Raw genomic sequence first — 9452 nt, forward strand, 5'->3', positions numbered from 1 at the left:
ACTGCTTCCTGTGACACGTCTTTGTGGTTTTCTGAGCATGCAGAGGCAGGAAAGGTGATGTCGTCTTGGAATGGCTCCAATCCAACTGTGTATAATAGGATTAAGTCTTAATGAGGTTCACTGATTTCTACCAGTGGTTCAGTGCGAGGCTTACTACAATTGTTGCTTCCATTAAAGTAAAGATCACCAAATTTGAACGCACAAAAGGAACTCTTCACATGCAGGTAAAGATGGTGATGACCTGGTTCCCTTATTGCTGGTGACAGCATTTTTCTCTGGTCTTCCTTTGACAACCGGGAAAAGTCAAGTGGTCTTTGTGGATGGCTTCTCCAATTAAAGCAAGAAATGTTTTGTCAAGAGGTTGTCGACCCATGTTCCAGCACCCATAATGGCCCACTATTGTATGCTGTTTCACAGGATGTCATCGCATTGTTGGCCCTTTGTTCATCTTTAATTGTTGGGCTTTCTTTTTTCTTGCAAGTGTTTGCCCTCTTCTGCCCCCCTCCCTTTACATTTTACAAGCACAGTAAAATGGAGAGGGGATAGCAGGAGAAACTGAGTTGCACTCTGGACCACATCAAATCTATTCACTTGGAAATCCCAGCTCTTGTGGGATCAATGCACTTGCAAATACCCTGTAGGTCTCGTTCACAGCCGGGTCTCCATTGGACTGTCATTTGGGTTACCTGCCGGAGCAGAACCTTGACGTCTTGTTAGGGAGTACGACGGTTTCTAAAGAAAAGCCGCAGCTTCCCTGTTAAGTGCCAGAAATGATCACCCTTTTTCATGGATCAGAAGCTGTTTTCACATATTCACTCCTGAAAATTTTCAGAAAATTTCAGGCTGACTGCCCCTTAAATCCTGCAGGTTTTCATACATGCACCTCATTGCAGGAAACTAACCCTCTTCAGACAGGGGGATGGGTGTTGGAGGGGGGGGGGGGGGGGCATGATGAAGACATGATGTAATAAGAATGAAGCAGAAGTGGTGGACAAAGCATCAGAGTCCGCTTTACGTAATATGATTACTATGTTTGCCTCTATAGCAATGCTACCTGTAGCTCGTCAGCTTCGTAAGATCAACATAATAGTGGAGGAGAACCTACAGGAGAACAGACAACAGCTCGCCCTGACTTCATATGGAAATACTACATAAAGTTTTCAGGAGTTTGCGAAAAGAGTGTGCCAAGACTGACTTGCAAAATTGGTGGAGCAAAAATGTATGGCTAAATCCTTCTCATTCTTTGTCAGGAACATCATATCCTTTGTCTGCAATAGTAGGTACTGCCTCCAGAAATAGCCATATGCTCACAGGCAAAAGTCTAAAAAAAAAAAAAAAAAAATAGGCAGAGGCTTTCACGGTCTCCTGCCCACTCAGAAATTCTCTGCCACTAATTAACTGCTTGTAATAAAACAGAAGAATAAATCACCAGAAATAGTTTCAAATGCAGTAAGTAGAGACTGACAGAGTTGAGCTTGGTATAAGCAGAGCTCCTGGACTGAAGTGCAGCATGTAAGCTGAAGAATGCTAAAGAGACAACTTAAGGGCTTGAGGGTTGATTTGTCCAGGTACCCAGACTCACTGAATAGACTCAGTGATTGTTAGCCCGTTAGCCTGTGGATATGATCGCTACTGCCTGCAAAGTTTGGGTGAACAGAAAACATTGGTGCCTGTTGGCTTTTTAATTTAAGTTTGTTTTTATCACTTCTGGGTAATAGAATTTCTGCTTCTTTCATGACGCAACATATGTAGCATCAACACAATAATAAAAGTGAGTGTGGTGTCAGTACAATTCCCCTACAGCATTGGCAAAGGTCTCAGTTGGGTGCGGGGCTTTGTCTGCTTTGAGTTTGTCAAAATGAGATTTGCTGATATTCATTTAAATCATGATAACACACTTACTGGAAAGAAAAGTTTGCTCCACTGAAAAATCTTAACTTGAATATGATAGTTTAAATGGGTTTAGCAAATAAACATTGATGTTGATAAAGAATAAGACTTAACGTCCATGAAACATCTGTAGGGAAGAGAAAAATGGCAGCAGACAAAAATATTAGACTAGTTTAGAACAAAGAGGCAACTGACACATTCTCTTGATTCTCTTTTGACTTCTGATAAGTTGTAATGGCAACCATCTGGAGAATGAGAGCCATTCATTGTTCATCCTGATGTGGCCGACTCATTATCTCATCGCAGATTTGTAATGAAATTGGCATTTTCTTTTGAAATATTTTTGTGGAACTTCTATAAAAATATTTGTTGTTTAAAAAGTTTTTCTACTGTCACTTCCTTCTGCCTCCAACATTTATTTGAAGGCAAAAGGAAAGGAGAAAAAACATCCTTCATATAATGGGGAGAACAAGCACAAACCAGAGTGCTGTCCATGGTGCTGAATCTGCCACAACATACTCTGTTGAGGTTGTTTAAGCACCAACAGGCTTGCCAAATAATGTAACCAGCATGGAGTTAAGGTCTTCTAAATCAGTATGTTTTGGGGGTCATTACTGAATATCAATTTGTGGGCACATTTTGTTGCCTTAATTCCGTGGACCGACACGAATAACAATTTAAGCTATTTGATTGTTTTAATATTACAAAAATATTTTCAGCTCACCATGACGCATTATTTAACCTTCTACCAGTTTTAATTGGAAGTTTCAGATTTTTAAAAAAATAGCCTTGGCGCTAACAGACAATGGATACAAAAGATATAACTTCTCCACCAGACAAAATGATATCCAAAATGATATACAAAATGATATCCGCAAGAGTGGACAACAGAACGAGAGAAATCAGAAGCAAGAGTTGTAGTTTCTGGAGCAAAGGTGCTTTAAGAGTAGGCCTGAGCGATTAAACTATAACAATAATTATCGCAATATAATTTTTTTCAATATAAATGAAAACATTTTCAATAAAAGTTTGATATATTTAAACCTGTAATTACACCGCCCAAACACTGGGTGTTCTGTTAACTGTGCCGAAGACAGAAACGGGCAACACTACAAACCTTTTCCACTATCTGAAAGAATAACACTCGTAGGAATACATCGAAGGAAAGAAATTACCGAACATCATGAACGAGTGTTACTGTGGACCATATTGTAAAAAAAATTAAAATATACAGTCTATGGTGTGGACCCTCAGTAAGCAGCAGGCCAGTAAGTGTTGCTACCCAGCAGCAAACTGTCAGCGTTTTCCAGCACCGTGCGCTGAGCTTATGACGGTGAAATGTCCCTTTAAAATGATAGTTTATGTTCTCACAATAAAGAATAATTAAAGCACAATTAACCATCTGGTTTCTTCAACTTTCACTCAGGAGCAAAACGAGTTCGATAGAAATAATGATTTAACATTTATCGTGATAATAATCGATATCGACTGATATGACATTTTTTTATGGAGATGACATTTTTTGTCATATCGCCCAGACCTATTCAAGAGTCTCTCATTCAAAGCAAAACAGAGAGTTAAAGAAAATAAATCAGTTCATGCCAATCCAGAGTTTACAAAGTACTAAATGACAAACAAAAGTCATTCCTAATGAAAACCTCCATAAAATAACACAAGCCCTCAAGTATTTTTTTCTTAATTATCCTAATTATATTACAGTTTAATGGTGCATGACTGTTTTCATATAGTGATTAAACACAACATCAACATTATCATGCAACCATAATCACAATAATAGTGTTGCTTTAGGCACCAGAGTTCTTATAAATGCATTTGAGAAAGTTTGTCATGCGCTATCTGAGCAGTGTGATGCAGCAGGCAAGACAATATTACAGATGTAGCAGTAATTTAATCTTCAGCCTCCAACTACAAACACATAGAAATTAGCCACATCTACTCCATATCATTGAGGCAGCCAAGTAATAAGCTTACAAATGGGATCAGCTGTTCTCAGCCACTTGGTGCCAGAAGCCCAGGACCTCCATCATGGACGCCAGAGGGCACATTGTATCATTCATTTATGAGGCTTCTTCTCAACTCCTGGGCCGGGAGTAGGAGGAGGGATAATTTAGTTACCCAAGCTGGGGACTTTACTACAACCAATGCTTTCAATTAGCCCAATGTCGACTGTGATATGTATCGTCCATATTGGAATTCAACCCGGTGCACAGAGCAGGCCATTCAAGAAAAGGAGAGGTCTCTATTCAAACTGAACTTGGCTGTTTTTGCATCACAAAAATTAATAAATTAACTGATAATGGGCCTTTAGCCCTTGGTTTTCCTTTGTGTTTGGTATTTCCTGATCAGCCGTCAATGCAGCATACGTTCACAAACCTTTAAATACAGTGCAAACTGAGTGCAAAGGGCAATTGTTTGTGTCTTTCTAGCTGCAGCTAAACCACACAATTAGAAAGAATATTTCAACAAACCAAGAGATCTCAAGAGATGATCCCGCTATTATTCGCATTGATAACGATGATAAACTTTGGAAATTGAATCAGGGAGTCAACAGTTTTTCTCATGAGCTTGAAGCACATTCCCAGTCCACGGCCACTTCCCAGTGCAAAGTTTTGTTTGCATTGTTTTGTCCTGCCGATAAAGAAAGAAACTTTCTCTTGAAAAAATGAAAGGACTGAAGACAGGGGGCTCGAAAGAGACACTTAAAGTGGATCCCCTCCAATTCAGATCCTCCAAAGTTGAGAAAATAATGAAATAGTCATGCTAAGCCAACTCTGTGGACATGCTTCATTCAGTGTCTTTACTTGTTTCAATTTCCTCGCCTGTTTGTTTTGGAGGTGAGGAGGCCTCTGTAGATAATTTGGCTCCAGTTATTAAGAACAAAAACTCATGCACATGGAATTCTGACATAAATGCAAGCTCAGATCCTAGAAACACGCAAAGGAAATGTTAGCTTTAGCTTAGCCTGACATGTTGTTGACATAGAAAAACAAGAATCTACTTATGAAGTGTTTTTACCTTTTATAATATATTCTTTCTACCGAAAAAAAACAGCATTACCCATAAAGTTTATTAAGAAAGTACAGCTAGTTCAGAATGCGGACTAGTAAATAGAATAGAATGTTGAAACACTGTTACCGTTTTCTGTTAGAATTGACTTCAAAGTCCTTTTACTCGTCACATATCTTTCATTTTATGTTCCAGCCAGATCACTTAGGGCCTCTAATGCTTCACTCTTCAATGTTCCTCATGCGTCCGACACAAGCACTCGCAAGAGAGCCTTTTGTTTTTATGCCCCTAAGCAGTGAAACTCACCGTTATTGGAAATCAACTTGTCAAGCTTTCTGGGTTTTTTTTTTTTTCAGAAGAAAAGTTAAGACTTTCATTCTGACCGGCTTTCAAGTTGGATACATTTTACTGTAAAGCCTTGTTCAATGTTTTTATCATTGTTATCTAACAATAGTTTAATCTCTGATATTGTATCTTGTTTAACTTTGTACAGTTTTTAAAGCAACAATAGGTGACGTATACACCTTAAAATAGTGCTTTCAAAGTGAATCTAATTGTAAAATGACTTCAAAAGTCATACGTTCTATTTCTTCAGAGCACCCTGGTCGCCTGTTTTTAGCACTATGTAACTTTGGCAGCGTGCCAAATGTAATTTCATCCCCACTTTTTACTGAGAGAGTCATTGATGAAACCAGTCAAGTCCGATTGACTGAATAGCGATAGAGCCAATCACAGCAGTTAAGCCACCAGGCCACAGAACAGTTTACAATTGGAGCATTCATGCAGAATTCATGCACCTGACGTGCTTTTCCACAATTTCCCAGTTTGGGATCAATAAAGTAAATCAGTCACTTAAACGGATTTTATAGATGCCTAAGAGGTCAAAAAAGAGGAAGTCCCCTTTGCATTATTTTCATATAAAAGCACATTTTATATGAAAAACTGGAAATAAAGAAATTTAGGCTTACAGCAATAAGCATAATTAAACAAAATAAAAGCATTGCGAAAAGCAGTTTTGTGAGTCTATCCAATTTTTAAAGCTTAAACTAAACTGTGTTATTCACAGCAGATGTTCACATAGTAAGCAGTGTAGATTTTTATTTTGTTATTTTGTTTTGTATGATGTGTCAGCTCACATTACTTATTGGCCATAACATGAAACAGGATGTGTATCTGCTTGAGTGTTAGTCTAAGCAGATTCCTTAAGCATTCCAAGTGCCATCCTGGTGGCAAACTAACTGAATGCAAGCTAATGATAGCTGACATTGTTAAGCTGTCTCTTTTCCCTGCAAGATTTTAATTAATAAGTGAGTTATCTTCAGCAGACCAGTGTTGTTAGTGATAGCTTTATAATGACATCTAATGAGTTTGACAATTTCAACAAATGTTGACGCAAACAGGATGGAGATGCACAGGGTTAAGTGCAGAACATGATTTTTTAATTTCTGAAAAAGTTTGTGCCAAAGCACCAAAACTAAATTCCTCCATAATGTTGTTTTAATTTATTGAATTAATTTCTAGTGTTTTTATTAGTTTTTAGGTGGTATTTATTATTTATCATTACTGTTTAAGTTATTATTTTAATACCTTCTTATTTTTGCTTTCTGTCCTTTATTAGTTTCATCTATTGTTGTCCACTTCTGTTTTTCTGTTATTTCTGTTTTTAAGCCCTTTGGGCTGCATGTTTGTGTGTTCTAAAGTTTAGTTGGGAATTAAAGTGTGAAATAGACGACTAAAGTGATTTGAATGAAAAATATTCAGAAATGTAACCCTCTGTTGAAATGATTTATAGTTATCCTTTTGTAAAATTATTATTTTATGACTGTTGTGAGAATGTTGTATTGATATTAAACCCAATCCAAATGGCAAATGTTTTCTATTTGTGCAATTTATCCTCCAGTTCAGTCAATGTCAAACAAAAAACAACAACAGCTACAGTTTAGTAAATATCCTCTCATCAATCTTTAAAGCCACTTTAAGTACAGATGCAGATGTCTGTTCATCTCACATCTGTAATGCTCATCACAGTTTCCTTCACACATCATTCGTTCTCCTTACCGCCTTAAACAGCCAATATTGAGTCCATTTACTTGATTAGCCATGTTTCCCCCCAACAAACACTAAGCTTGCCTCCAATGACTTATTGATGAGAGCTTTATCTACAACCATTTTGTGTCTTACTTGAGCACTGGTGCTGTCTCTGGGGAGCATAGTCATTGGCAGTAAATCTCTGTTAAACAACTATATTTCCTAGAGCTAGTATTAGCCTCTGCGCTCCGCTGTTTTCCTATTGCCTTTATCTTACCCCATGGTTAATGGAAAGAGCAATTTCCAACACAATATTTTACTTTAATACCAAGGGGACTTCATAAACTCCGAAATCAATGCTTCCAAATCCTCTGAGTCACATTTACAAAGAAATGCCCGTGCTATCAAGTGACTTTGCAGAGGTCTGTGTGAAATCGTTCACCTTTTTGGAAAAGGGAAAAAAAAAGCATCTAATGCATTATATGTTTTTAGCAGATGACCATTAAAAACCTGGATTCCTTTAAACTTTAAATCTTTAGTCTCATTAATAAGAGCTGCTGGACAGCTTCACACAAATATGTTCCCAGGTTTTCTCTTTTTCCTGTGAGAATAATTTTGCAAACACTAACCTTTATGTTTTATTCATACCTCTGCTTAATAATGTATAATATATTGTGTGTGTGTGTGTGTGTGTGTGTGTGTGTGTGTGTCTGTGTGTGTTGCATGGATTTTTCTTAATTGGCTAGAAGATGTAGCCCCCTGACCAGCGTCACATCCTGGAGACGTAATGAGAAAAACACATGGGAAGAAGGATAAAACAAATGAGTGTTGCTGCATAAAACTGGTTGAAAAACTCTGAAACTGTGTTTAAAATGTTTGGTACCAACCAAAGAAATGATGAATGACATGCCACCAGAGACTTAAAGAGCTGAACACCAACATAGACAAGAGATGGGATCGTCCTGCCTTGTTAATATCAATGCAGTATGGTTACTTTGCAGGGCGTAGTTCCATAAATTCACTGTCTTTAACATCATTTAAGGGAGTATAATTAATATGGTTGTGACATGTCCTTATGCAGACCTTCATGTGTTTTAATGTACCAGTGCAAACAGTGGTATCTGTTAATTCTTTTGAGGTGTACTAAAAAGGAATAAAAGCGTATTCTTTAGCTGAATGATTCTATCATGCTTACATCAACCTCACGTTAGCAAGGTGACTCTATGTATTTTGTCAAAGACCAAATAAAATATATTTTTTTGTCTGAATGGAGTGCTTTAAATAAAGTTTATCCTGTGTTAACTATGATGTTGTTTTCACCATTTTTTTTAACCATGAATTGGAACTTGCTGCACTTGAAAAAATGTCAGGGGAGCTACTAAGTCTAAAGGATTTATCCTCTAGGGTCATGAAGGTCTGTACTAATAACTTTGCTCATCAATGCCTTACATTTTTTGCTGTTTCACGGAATAGATAAAAACTCTGTTCTGCTGGTGGCACTTGATGAAAGTTAGAGGATGTTAAAAGTCACTGAGGTTCATCCTCTGGGGATGAGGAATGTCAAATACACATCATGGCGATTTATACAATTACTGATGAGGATTTCAGATGTTCTTTAAGTAGTAGACCTACCAACCAACTGTAGAGAAACATCCGTTTCATAGCTACTGCTACACAATTAGAATAAACTTTGATTGACTATGAAATCCTTTGCCAGAACCACTACAGGGTTTTCATTCTGTCTCAAACTTTACTCTCAAATGGCTGTTTAACACAGCTTTTTCTTTAAAAAAAATAGTTTTTTATGAAGTGATGTATAGCACTTGAGCTCGGGAAGGTTTTGGCTTCAAGATACTGGCATTGTCCTCGTCGTTTTTTGTTTTGTTTTTATGGTTTTATTTTTTGTCAAAGCATCTTTGGGTTCCTAGAAAAGCGCTATAAAAAAACAATATATTATTATTATTATTATTATTATTATTATTATTATCAAACCAAGAATATGTGCAGGTTTTTTCATTTTGGTGTATATAATAAAGCCCCTTGGGGCAAATGTATAATTTATGATATTTCTTTGTATAAATAAAAGTTGACATGTCTTGACCTGTCTGATTCAAAGAGACATTGAACACAATCAATCTGCAACCGGGTTCACTGTGTTTCTGTGAGTCACACTAGTGGGAAGACAGGGGAGATGTGGAAATCAGATTCCAGCACTGCCTTTGAGGGGGAAAACTGCTTTAACAAACATAAAATATTTCAAAATTCACCTCAAGATGAGTCCGTAAATAATATGTCACCAAAAAAATAGGACAGTAAGATAAGAAATGAAACTTTTGGATTAGTTGCTGTCTGAAAAGAAGAGACTTTTAATACATCAAAAGTGTGTATTCCATCTTATGTCATTACTTAGCTTAACTGTGTTATTCTTTTTTCTTTAGATTTATTTTTGGGCTTTTTTAGACTTTATTTTAGAGATAAGACAGTGGATAGAGTCAGAAACCAGCAAG

The sequence above is a fragment of the Labrus mixtus genome, chromosome 21 (assembly GCF_963584025.1).
Source record: "Labrus mixtus chromosome 21, fLabMix1.1, whole genome shotgun sequence".
Taxonomy (NCBI): Eukaryota; Metazoa; Chordata; class Actinopteri; order Labriformes; family Labridae; genus Labrus; species Labrus mixtus.